The following is a 12,217-nucleotide window of genomic DNA, read 5'->3' as shown; positions in this document are numbered from 1 at the left end:
TTTAATTGATCCCGTTACCAGTTTATTCTGTCCACGAGTGTCCGTGATCAGGGCAATCCTTCTAACAAAGCAATTAAGTAACACGTTATATCGTATACCGCAGAAACAATATATTTCACAGCTTGGCAATTCAGCGCTGTATGGATGCTATGATTGTCTAGATTATGAAAGTAATTTGTCAAGTTCACGACGCAGCCATGAAATACATTATCTTCGTTGTTGCTGTTATAGTGCGAAAGATGGACGTTACACACAAACACGTGTGATTGCATTTTAAGATTTGGTTGTTGATACAGCTAGTATGAATATACAGCTGTTTCGGCTTTCTATGACTGTTCGGTGAAGCTAAGGGCCAAAAGCTGGAAATCAAAATGGTCTAAAATGCTGTTGAAACAGAGAGCCAGGGCCGTAACACCCAAAGTAGTTGATACAATATGCAAAAAATGAATTAAGCTGCATCATACATCTGTTTTGTCTTTCTATGACTCATCGGTGCAAAGCTAGGGACCAAAAGCTGAAAATCCAAATTGTGTAAACTACTGTCGAAACAGAGGGACAGGGGCGTAAAACCCCTTCATTTATGAATTTATAAATAATATCGACATATCGAGAAACATCCAAATATCGAGAAACAAACCCAATATAGCGTAACGCTTAAACGCCATCAATTCGAATTCGTGGAACCATTAGGGGAGAACATTACAAAATGTTTCAACTAATGATAATTCGAACAATGATCCTGGAGAAATTTGCAGACCAGCTTGGAATTTTCTTTAGAAAATGGCTGATAATGTTGACAATGTCGACTCCTTCAGCTTGTTCGTGCAAATAGTCACATAGTAACTCGGCACTGAGATGAAAGACTGATTTGTCAAAAGAGGTAACATGCCGTCAACCCAAGTATTTTCCAATATAAAAAGTCTAACAATTCTAACTTACCACCGCACTATATATATGCAGAAGCACCCGTGTATAATTCTCACAGCTATTCAAAATCCAGTGTTTTCAAGTTTTTCAACTACAAGCAAATGTTACACACACACAAATTAAGATGACCCTAGAATAACCACTTATTAAGCATGTTCTTGTTATGGTCCAACCTGTCTTGCTGCACCTAACGTTCTATATGTTATTCGTAAAGAAAAGCTACGGAAGTTTTTCACAAAAGGTCAAAGGTCGAGAGACTTCAACAATCAACCTGAGTGTGACTACACAAGGCAATTGACAGAACTAATGTATGCTGGCTGAATTATATGCACGTTCTCAATGGGCTGTGTATATCAGGTCAATAAATCTAGAATAAACCCCCCCCCCCCCCTCTTCTCCTTAAAAAAACCAACATAAGTCTGTATTTCTTGCACTCGGCGCCAAAATAACACTCGGCGATATGCATAGGTATGTTGCTGGGTTTGACTGATACCTCCTAATAACTTTGCTCTTGTCTGCAAACACCACTTACGCAAGGAGATACAATTGGCATATAACCGATGAAAGCTTATTTGAACACTATCCAGATTTCAGAAGGTGAAATACTAGATACTAGTGTCTGATTCGAACTAAACTTCACAAGAATCCTTATGCAGAATGTTTATCACCGTCTCTCCAAGTTGTTCAACCAAGCTGTTATCCTATCGTCTCACTACATTTTATATACTATTAAATCAGGGTTACACTTGTATAGTTGTAATAGAACACTTTAAATTCCGGCGGTAAAATTGATGAAATATGGATTTTGAAGAACACATGATCAATTTTGACCAAGCGTTCCTGTAGATAGGGAAGACCAGAAAAATATAGAGCAGGAAGACAGGAAAAATATAGAGAGGGAAGACAGGAAAAATATAGAGAAGGAAGACAGGAAAAATAGAGAGAGGGGAGACAGGACAAATATAGAGAAGGAAGACAAGAAAAATATAGAGCAGGAAGACAGGAAAAATATAGAGAGGGAAGACAGGAATAATATAGAGAAGGAAAACAGGAAATATTAAGAGAGTGAAGACAGGAAAAATATAGAGATATATATGGATTTTGAAGAACACATGATCATATGATCAATTTTGACCATGCTTTCCTCGAAGTCTTTCAAACAAGAACATTATACTTTTCGTCTCATTCACTACCAAACCTCACATCAAATTGAAAAATAAATAAATAAAATAAACGACAAATGCCAGCATTAAATAACCTGAGGTTGAAATAGTGAGAATGATTGATTTCTTCATTGACAGTATTGTAAATCGTTTCGAGTAGATCGTAATGGTATTGTATTTACCATTTGGCCAGGCATAAGTCCAAGGCAGTATGAAAGGACAGCAAACATCAAAACAAAAGGGATAAACAATAATAGAAACCGAGCGGAGATCAACAGAGAAATAACACCAGCCTGAACTACAACAATTGTGTCCAGATATACACGTATGTTCGTTCCAAATCATAACATCAGAATACGAAACTCTGTGTTGTAAACATAACTATATCATTTTGAGATAAATCAGTGACTCGATTTTAATTTCAATATGAATCGACCCGAAGTGCTCGTCTCTTGAATACAAACTAGGTATGCTGTACCGAGCAATCCGCATCATATTATGTTATATCTATCTCTTAACAGCTGTATGATGAAGTGTGATTAATTTTTGGCATAGCGTATCTATTACCATTAGTCGGGTTGGCTGGTTGGTTGTACAGGGATTAACGACCTATTAACAGCTAAGGTCATTTAAGGACGTTAATGTTTAGGTGTAGTCCCTTGTGTGTCTCCCAATCATCCTTCAACTGTTTACATCATTGTGTGTACATTGTATATAAACAAACTCCCACGTTTGAGTCTTGTCCACTTTCTATTCCTGTGTGATCTCATTACGTCGTAGGCCATACAAAACCACGAAATGTAATAAGACTAACCCTACAGTAAGGGTACAGATATTCTGTCTTTGCGTATTGCAGAGTTATCTTCTCTTGGGAGCAGGTATTGATTGTTACGTCATTGGTCTGTGTGAGAAAATTACGTCGTTTTCTCAAAAATTGATGACGTTTCTCTCAAAAACAAGTGATGTAACAATCAATACCTGCTCCCAAGAGAAGATAACTCTGCAATACGCAAAGACGGAATANTGCTGTCTCAAAACCCATTTTCAGTGTGCGACATCACATATTGTACAACATAGATTTACATGTGTATGGTAACAATGTCACATTCATTTTAACGGTCATTGTTCCATACACACTCCAATGCTTACTTATAATACTACTACAAAAACAGTATGACAGTGACGTACAAGACCATTAAAACAGTATGACAGTGACGTAAAAGACCATTAAAACTGTATGACGTACATATCACATTATAAACAGAAAAGTAACAGATAGAAAAATGAAGAGAGAGAAGACAGAAAAAAAAATATAGAGCAGGAAGACAAGACAAATACATAGAAGGAAAACAGGAAAAATTAAGATAGGGGAGACAGGAAAAATATAGAGAGTGAAGACCGAAAAATATAGATCAGGAAGACAGAACAAATATAGAGAAGGAAAACAAGAAAAATTAAGAGAGGGAAGACAGGAAAAATAAAGAGAAGGAAGACAGGAAAACTATAGAGAATGAAGACAGGAAAAATACAGAGAAGGAAGACTGGAAAAATAAAGAGAGGGAAGACAGGAAAAATATAGAGAGGGAAGACCGGAAAAATATAGAGCATGAAGACAGGACAAATATAGAGAAGGAAGACAGGACAAAAATAGAGCAGGAAGCCAGGACAAATATAGAGAAGGAAGACAAGAAAAATATAGAGCAGGAAGACAAGAGAAATATAGAGAGGGAAGACAGGACAAATATAGAGAGGGAAGACAAGAAAAATAAAGAGAGGGAAGACAGGACAAATATAGAGAAGGAAGACAAGAAAAATATAGAGCAGGAAGACAGGACAAATATAGAGAGGGAAGACAGGACAAATATAGAGAGGGAAGACAAGAAAAATATAGAGAGGGAAGACAGGACAAAAATAGAGAATGAAGACAGGACAAATATAGAGAAGAAATACAGGAAAAATTAAGAGAGGGAAGACAGGAAAAATATAGAGATATATATGGATTTTGAAGAACACATGATCGTTTTTGACCATGCTTTCCTCAAAGTTTTTCCAACAAGAACATTGGACTTTTCATCTCACTCACTACCAAACCTGACATCAAATTGATTTTTTTTATATTAAATAAACGACAAATGCCAGCATTAAATAACCGTATGTTGAAATAGTGAGAATGATTGATTTTTTCATTGACGGTATTGGAAATCGTTTCGAGTAGATCGTAATGGTATTGTATTTATCATTTGGTCAGGCATAAGTCCAAGGCAGTATGGAAGGACAGCAAACATCAAAACAAAAGGGATAAACAATAATAGAAACCAAGAGGAGATCAACAGAGAAAGAACACCAACGTGAACTACAACAATTGTGTCCAGATATACACGTATGTTCGTTCCAAATCATAACATCAGAATACGAAACTCTGTGTTGTAAACATGACTATATCATTTTGAGATAAATCAGTGACTCGATTTTAATTTCAATATGAATCGACCCGAAGTGCTCGTCTCTTGAATACAAACTAGGTATGCTGTACCGAGCAATCCGCATCATATTATGTTATATCTATCTCTTAACAGCTGTATGATGAAGTGTGATTAATTTTTGGCATAGCGTATCTATTACCATTAGTCGGGTTGGCTGGTTGGTTGTACAGGGATTAACGACCTATTAACAGCTAAGGTCATTTAAGGACGTTAATGTTTAGGTGTAGTCCCTTGTGTGTCTCCCAATCATCCTTCAACTGTTTACATCATTGTGTGTACATTGTATATAAACAAACTCCCACGTTTGAGTCTTGTCCACTTTCTATTCCTGTGTGATCTCATTACGTCGTAGGCCATACAAAACCACGAAATGTAATAAGACTAACCCTACAGTAAGGGTACAGATATTCTGTCTTTGCGTATTGCAGAGTTATCTTCTCTTGGGAGCAGGTATTGATTGTTACGTCATTGGTCTGTGTGAGAAAATTACGTCGTTTTCTCAAAAATTGATGACGTTTCTCTCAAAAACAAGTGATGTAACAATCAATACCTGCTCCCAAGAGAAGATAACTCTGCAATACGCAAAGACGGAATTGGCGCAATCAGATTGTTTTTTCTTAATGCACCAGTAGACCGGTGTGTTCATACAAACACTCCGACGCAAAGTGCTATATGTGACGTTTTCGCGTTATTTCTGGTGTTACTTTAAGTTTGCTTGCTGTCTCAAAACCCATTTTCAGTGTGCGACATTACATATTTTACGACATAGATTTACATGTGTATGGTAACATTGTCACATTCATTTTAACGGTCATTGTTCCATACACACTCCAATGCTTACTTATAATACTACTACAAAAACAGTATGACAGTGACGTACAAGACCATTAAAACAGTATGACAGTGACGTACAAGACCATTAAAACTGTATGACAGTGACGTACAAGACCATTAAAACAGTATGACAGTGACGTACAAGACCATTAAAACAGTATGACAGTGACGTACAAGACCATTAAAACAGTATGACAGTGACGTACAAGACCATTAAAACTGTATGACAGTGACGTACAAGACCATTAAAACAGTATGACAGTGACGTACAAGACCATTAAAACTGTATGACAGTGACGTACAAGACCATTAAAACAGTATGACAGTGACGTACAAGACCATTAAAACAGTATGACAGTGACGTACAAGACCATTAAAACAGTATGACAGTGACGTACAAGACCATTAAAACAGTATGACAGTGACGTACAAGACCATTAAAACAGTATGACAGTGACGTACAAGACCATTAAAACAGTATGACAGTGACGTACAAGACCATTAAAACAGTATGACAGTGACGTACAAGACCATTAAAACAGTATGACAGTGACGTACAAGACCATTAAAACAGTATGACAGTGACGTACAAGACCATTAAAACAGTATGACAGTGACGTACAAGACCATTAAAACAGTATGACAGTGACGTACAAGACCATTAAAACAGTATGACAGTGACGTACAAGACCATTAAAACAGTATGACAGTGACGTACAAGACCATTAAAACAGTATGACAGTGACGTACAAGACCATTAAAACAGTATGACAGTGACGTACAAGACCATTAAAACTGTATGACAGTGACGTACAAGACCATTAAAACAGTATGACAGTGACGTACAAGACCATTAAAACTGTATGACAGTGACGTACAAGACCATTAAAACAGTATGACAGTGACGTACAAGACCATTAAAACTGTATGACAGTGACGTACAAGACCATTAAAACAGTATGACAGTGACGTACAAGACCATTAAAACTGTATGACAGTGACGTACAAGACCATTAAAACAGTATGACAGTGACGTACAAGACCATTAAAACTGTATGACAGTGACGTACAAGACCATTAAAACAGTATGACAGTGACGTACAAGACCATTAAAACTGTATGACAGTGACGTACAAGACCATTAAAACAGTATGACAGTGACGTACAAGACCATTAAAACTGTATGACAGTGACGTACAAGACCATTAAAACAGTATGACAGTGACGTACAAGACCATTAAAACTGTATGACAGTGACGTACAAGACCATTAAAACAGTATGACAGTGACGTACAAGACCATTAAAACTGTATGACAGTGACGTACAAGACCATTAAAACAGTATGACAGTGACGTACAAGACCATTAAAACAGTATGACAGTGACGTAAAAGACCATTAAAACTGTATGACATACATATCACATTATAAACAGAAAAGTAACAGATAGAAAAATGAAGAGAGGGAAGACAGAAAAAATATATAGAGCAGGAAGACAAGACAAATACATAGAAGGAAAACAGGAAAAATTAAGATAGGGGAGACAGGAAAAATATAGAGAGTGAAGACCGAAAAATGTAGATCAGGAAGACAGAACAAACATAGAGAAGGAATACAAGAAAAATTAAGAGAGGGAAGACAGGAAATATAAAGAGAAGGAAGACAGGAAAACTATAGAGAATGAAGACAGGAAAAAAGCAGAGAAGGAAGACTGGAAAAATAAAGAGAAGGAAGACAGGAAAAATACAGACAAGGAAGTCAGGAAACATATAGAGAATGAAGACAGGAAAAGTAACAGAGAAGGAAGACTGGAAAACTAAAGAGAGGGAAGACAGGAAAATGTAGAGGGGGAAGACTGGAAAAATATAAGGCATGAATAAAGGGCATATATAGAGAAGGATGACAGGAAAAATAAAGAAAGGGAAGACAGGAAAAATGTAAAGACGGAAGACAGGAGAAATATAGAGGGGGAAGACTGGAATAATATAATGGAGGAAGACAGGAAAAATATAGAGAGTGAAGACAGGAAAAATGTTAAGACGGAAGACAGGAAAAATATAGAGAGGGAAGACAGGAAAAATGTAAAGACGTAAGACGGGAAAAATGTAGAAAAGGAAGACAGGAAAAAATATGGAGAGGGAAGACAGGAAAAACTAAATAGAGAGAAGACAGGAAAAATGTAGAGAGGAAGTCAGGAAAAATGTACAGAAGGAAAACAGGAAAAATATATGTAGTGATTGAAGACAGGAAAAATATAGAAAGGGAAGACAGGTTAAATATAGAGAGGGAGTCCATTGTCAGAAAGGAGTTCCGTACAACCCAGTGTTAAGCGTTGAATACATTTGACTATGAGAGTCGAGGTCTAAATAGGAAAAGTCTCCTCCAGAATGAGATAAAACCAGTCCTGCTACACACATATAGGCGTATTGGGTGGTAAGTCCTGTCAATAATTCAGAGTGCTAGTCTATACCAGAACGAGAAAATGGGCGTTGTTACTCATACAAAGTCATTTAAGGCCAAATTGGGAGTAAACCTGGTCCTGCTTCTGTCGTTATATATTTGTCAATCACTGTCACTCAGAAGAGGTTCACTGGCAAATTCATCAACCCTTTGGTCCGTTAAATACGGAATAAAGTTTTGGCGTTATTAGATCGTGCCCTTATTTTAAAATGATCCGTTATTCGCAGTCTTTTCAAATTCTAATTTCGGAAGCTGGTTCAATGTTTTGACTGTCTATTTCTCTTTTAAAGTTGCTTGTGGATGATGAACGTATACATACACACTGATGTAATAATTGCACATATAACATTTAGTAGCAGGTAGTAGACAAAGTATCCCAAAAATGAATTACACTGCATCATACAGCCGTCCAGCCTTATCGGTGACGATAGAGACCAAAAAGTGAAAAATACAAATTGGTCTTAACCTGAGACTAAAGGAGTCAACCCCCTGAATTAGATGAATTTTGAAAAGTAGATAATTACTGGTTGATTTCAAATATATTATGATCCTTGCATAACTTCATCGATCTACAATTCCGTCTTTGCGTATTGCAGAGGTATCTTCTCTTGGGAACAGGGATTGATTGTTACGTCATTGATTTGTGCGAGAAAATTACGTCGTTTTCTCAAAAATTGATGACGTTACTCTCACAAACAAGTGACGTAACAATCAATCCCTGCTCCCAAGAGAAGATAACTCTGCAATACGCAAAGACGGAATAGATCCCATAAAGGGTTTGGTTTATGTATTTTCGTCCTATTAATATATTTTTTCCGCGTTTCGGAGAATAGCGGGAAATATTTGTCCTGTATACACGGAGTATATGTGGGCAGTTGCCTGTCTCGTACAGAGGTTTTGGCCAATCAGATTGAGGCACATGCCAAGGGTAGTTTACGGGTACGTGTATACTCATTCTAGCTTCGCACCTCGCACGGCGCAGTACAGTTTGAAATAAAATTATAGCAGAATTTTATGTTTATGTAACAGATGTATGTGTGGGCATCGTCATTTGTTAGAAATCCCAGCATCAATTTTGTAAAAAAAACTGAAGCATTGTCGGGCTGGTACACCTCCTGTCACGCCTAATAAGGTTTTCAGGTTGGGTGGCGCTTTTGATTTAACATTTGTATGGCGATGAATCATGCGAGAGTATATATGGGAGGATTGTTTGTGTGTTAGGTAAATGAAGTCAGAGTAGTTTTTTGTAAATGAATATTTATTATATTCATATTATATTTATGAATAAATGCCGACTCTGTCCGTGCTAACGGTCGAGCAGCTATTTGCTATTTAGGTGTTGTGTTATGTTTGCCATAAGGAGTATATAGAGGACTTATTAACAGCTATGGTTGTTTAAGGGCGTGCCATGTTTTGCTGGTGGAGGAAAGCCGGAGTACCCAGAGAAAAACCATCGACCTGCGACTAGTACCTGGCGACTGCCCGACGTAGGTATCGACCCCGTGGTGGAGGGCTGGTGATTATAGACGGTCGGACACCACTGGGCCACTGCAGCCCCCTCACCTAAACAGTGCCATTTGAGGTGCAGTTATAGTTCCACTTTCGGAACGCCGATTTTCATTTTTTTTCTCCCTTTATTAATATGTCTTTGTAATCGGTCTCATAGCGTTAGTCTTTTATTGTTATTTTCTTGTGTTGACGCAGTGGTATAGTATCTGTATTTTGATGGTTGATATGGTCCTTGCATGTTGATGCAATGCTATTTATGACTTTATTGATATTGGATGTTGGCCTTGGTTTCTTGCTATTGTTTTTATAACAAAAAGTACATGAAATATAAATGCCAGGTTTATTGTCTTCCCTTGTAAGTCATGAAGTAGCTATAATTTGATATCAAATTACGACATATCTTGCAGGGCATGTAATGTTTGTCTGTTTGTATTTCACATAGAGCGATTTTCACCGGTAGTAATATCTCACCTTGGTTAATTTCGAGTTCGGTCTCTGTGATACTGTGAATTCAGATATTTGTGTGGGGCTCAAATTTCGTGGTTTGCCGATAAAACACCATTTCGCGGGGATATGAATTCGTGGACTACGAGTACCCTCTTAAACGGAGAATTGCTCTATGTCAAACTTGTAATTACTTCATTGACCTATGCATTCGTGAATGCTTTTTTGTATAATACTTGTATCTTACGATGTCCTTGTGTGTTGACGTATTGTTGTTTATGTTTACAAAGATGTCCATGTTGTCCTTTATAGCCAGTTAACGTCCTATAGCTGATAAACTTATATCGTGAAAATTGATATTATCACAACAGGATTATCGGAAGAAACAGTATGTCACATTAAATATTTATAAAATTAAACCTTAACTTTTATATTTGTGTTTTTTTAGCAATAAATATCACAGGCATGCACCCTACTTTCATTAAACTCCGGTAAACTATAATTTAACGATGATTAACTTTAAGGTGGCGAGCCCCAACGTTCTGTATTGTATCGATATGTTCTGGCTCCTTAAAATGCCAAAGACTAAATTTGTCTTTGTATGAATAAAGAGGAAATATTGATTTAACCAGACATGCAACTTTTCAACTGTATACAGTAGAAAATGGCGGGACTCTCTACCTTAATGCTGAAATATCGTTTCTATAAACCAATTACATTGTGCCTCACTCACAGAAGGGCAGTGAGGACTACAGAAAGGACGTGTTCCCGTGGACCGCAGTAGCTGTGACAGCCTGCAGTCCACATCTATAAGTAGCCGTCCGACCTTAGAACGTGACCTGGATGGGCAGGACTTTTGAATCTCAGAGGGCCCGGTAAGCACCAACTTACCCCCTCAAGTCGACCGAACACAGACTTCGTCAGTGAAGTGTAGAATATAAACCCACCAACCAACCAGCTCACTTGTCATTGGAACAGGTGAGCTGAAACAGTTTAGATACCACCTGCAACCAGAGTCTCTATAATACCACAAGTGTCTCCATATATCAACGAACACCTCGTATCTCAAGACTGTTTGTTTATAAACCAGTTTAGTTTTCTTTCTTCGGCGGATAAGACTGAATACTATAGTTAACGTCCATTATTCGTTTCCACGAAATATGATATCATAATTGCTGGCAATCTGAAAATTCCAGGGCATATCTTAGGCACTTGATGTGGAAATAGCAACAGACGAGTAAAAATTGATAATATGAATACCCCAAACAGTATTTCTTAGTTATGCCTCCCCTTCGAATGAAGGGAGACATATTGTATTAGTAATGGTTCTTTTAGTTCTTGTGCGTTTTTTTTGGTTCTGGTTCTTCTAATAAATGGTGTCGGGCCGTTACTTTTAAACCGATACAGATATCTTGATGAAACTTGCAGTATACTTGCATCATCCGTAGCCTATGAGCAGGGCACTGTCATTAGGTCATTGTGGCTTTGACCTCAAGGACAAAGGTCAAATTTGAGCTATTTTTTCAGGAACATCTTGTCCGGAATGTATCTTTGAAACCGTTACAGATATCTTGATGAAACTTGCAGAATACTTGCAACATACGTAGCCTATGAGCAGGGCACTGTCATTAGGTCATTGTGGCTTTGACCTCAAGGACAAAGGTCAAATTTGAGCTAATTTTTCAGGAACATCTTGTCCGGGATGTATCTTTGAAACCGTTACAGATATCTTGATGAAACTTGGAGTATACCTGCATCACCCGTAGCCTATGAGCAGGACACTGTCACTAGGTCATTGTGGTGTTGACCTCGAGATTAAAGGTAACATGTGTGCTATTTTTTTCAGGAACATCTTGTCCGGGCTGTAACTTTCGAACAGTTAAAGGGGAGAAACACGTTTTTGTTCACAAAAACAAATCTCTAGCTCCTGTTTAAATTTAAGCTCTTATGCATAATATCATACACTCATGTACAATGTAACTTGGTCGGTATTCACATTAAGGATCTGATATGTAACACCATGCTACCGTAATTTTTAATTATTTTGAAAAGTGATGTTTATTCCTAAATGCTACACATCATAGGCCTAACTGTTTTTCCCCAGTTTTTTGGCACTTAACCTATTTTTTTGTTCCATTGGTGGAAAAGAATGTTGATAAAATCTTCGATAAAAGAAATTAACTCAGTGCTTCATATTATTGAAAATTGTAAAATATCATCGCAAGCCAGCTGGAACCCATCTAAACCATATTTGGCTGTATGGTCAAAATCCGCCACGGAGAAGTGGAAGGGAGATAAATCCTACGTTTTCTTATTAATTCATGATCATTTACCCCTGAAATTTCATAATGAACTATACCAACACTAACCTTTGAATTGGAAAGTGAATAAGTTACTA

Source organism: Mizuhopecten yessoensis, unplaced genomic scaffold (genome assembly GCF_002113885.1).
Source record: "Mizuhopecten yessoensis strain PY_sf001 unplaced genomic scaffold, ASM211388v2 scaffold6045, whole genome shotgun sequence".
Classification (NCBI taxonomy): domain Eukaryota; kingdom Metazoa; phylum Mollusca; class Bivalvia; order Pectinida; family Pectinidae; genus Mizuhopecten; species Mizuhopecten yessoensis.
This window is presented reverse-complemented; position numbering follows the sequence as displayed.